The sequence below is a fragment of the Lipotes vexillifer genome, unplaced genomic scaffold (assembly GCF_000442215.2).
Source record: "Lipotes vexillifer unplaced genomic scaffold, Lipotes_vexillifer_v1.1 scaffold3, whole genome shotgun sequence".
Taxonomy (NCBI): domain Eukaryota; kingdom Metazoa; phylum Chordata; class Mammalia; order Artiodactyla; family Lipotidae; genus Lipotes; species Lipotes vexillifer.
In genome coordinates, this window is record NW_006783631.1 from 2323873 (window position 1) to 2325477 (window position 1605).

The window sequence follows — 1605 nt, forward strand, 5'->3', positions numbered from 1 at the left end:
GGGGGGGGGGGCGGCGAGAAAACGTGCACAGGTGGTATGGACTGTTCATCAGGTGTGAAGGAATCCAGGGAAAGGAAGATTCCAGCACATTACCACCCTGTTCTCTAACATGTGACTTGTATGGCAGGCTTCTCGACTGGATTATAAACTCCTTTCAGACGGAACAGGTAGTTTGTTTTGTTTAAATTTATACTCATCTTGGTCCTAGAAGTTACTGACAAGAGGGGCAAGAACAAAGAATTCAAACATGTGTCTCCGTCTGCACTTTGATCTCTACAGCAAATATAAGGAAGGCTTTCAACCCAGATATATTACGGGGAGGTTACTACCACATAACAAGATTGCCTTAAAAATAAAAAATTCACTTAATATATTTAAATAAGGACTTTATTTAAATGTTTTTAATTAATATCCTACCTTCGCTCTCAGGTTGTTCATATACAAGTTCAATATATCTAAATATTCCAGTACTTTTGCCTCCATTTACTTTCCTGAACTGTGCCTTTCCTGACTTCCATTATTGCAGAAAATAAAAAACTACTCCCTCTCTACAGAAAACAATGCCAAGGGACCCTGGTTTAAATCCTCATACCCACCTCTGACTACTCCCTTACCCAACAATGCCTGCTAAATCTTCCTTAACTACGCAGCTCACATTTATCCTCCCTTCCCTTTTCTTTGCACATTATGCCAGGACTGTGGCAACTGCCTCTCAATCTTCCTTCCCTGTTAATTTGTCTGGCTCATTCCTTCCGAAATCACAGCTTTCTCATCATCCCTCTTCAGCTCAGCCCCCAGCCCTCATCATTAAGGCATCATTCACTGTCTATCAGATAAATTCCAAACGTCTTGGTCTGGCATTCAGATCTTGGGCTGCAACCTATCTTTTCAGCTTCATCCTTTACCTCCTGCCAAAACAATACAGACATGGCTGTGGCCAACCTAAACAAGCCCCTGTTCACTCTCATTCCTTCACGGCTCTCCTGATATTCTCTAACCACCCAGACACTATCTTCAACCCCTAGCTCCTATTCAATGTCAACCCTACATCTTAAAGTGGTCACTCCTCTGCATCTCTATTTTATTTATAGTCCGTCATTCATACAATTATCAACCTCTTCTGAGTGAGATGTCTGGTGTTAACGTACATGCCAGTCTCTCCAAATAGACTATTAGCTGGTTCAGGGGAGGACCCATATATTCCATATATTATCCACCCACGTTTACTCTTCTGCTCTGAACAGCATTAGGCTCCAAGAACACACTTGTTAAATATGGAATGACATGCTCAAACATTACATAAAGTGCATGACCTAAGCCAGTCTCGTATTAACAAAATGTTTTCATAGTCGTGACACTGATAATGGAAATTCAAGTTTATTTTAAAGGACAAACTGCCAGGAGAAGGGGCACACATGTAGGGCTTCCCTGGTGGCGCAGTGGTTGAGAGTCTGCCTGCCGATGCATGGGACACGAGATCATCCTGCCCCAGTCTGGGAAGATCCCACATGCCGCGGAGCTGCTGGGCCCGTGAGCCATGACCACTGAGCCTGCGCATCCGGAGCCTGTGCTCCACAACGGGAGAGGCCACAGCAGTGAGAGGCC

General features: G+C 44.1%; 1 protein-coding gene across 1 annotated transcript in view; it reads right to left on the bottom strand.

Moving 5' to 3' along the window:
* The window catches only part of CCDC93 (CCC complex scaffolding subunit CCDC93), an 86398-nt gene that overhangs the window by 82298 nt on the left and 2495 nt on the right, over positions 1-1605 (bottom strand). The gene's annotated exons all lie outside the window — the stretch shown is intronic.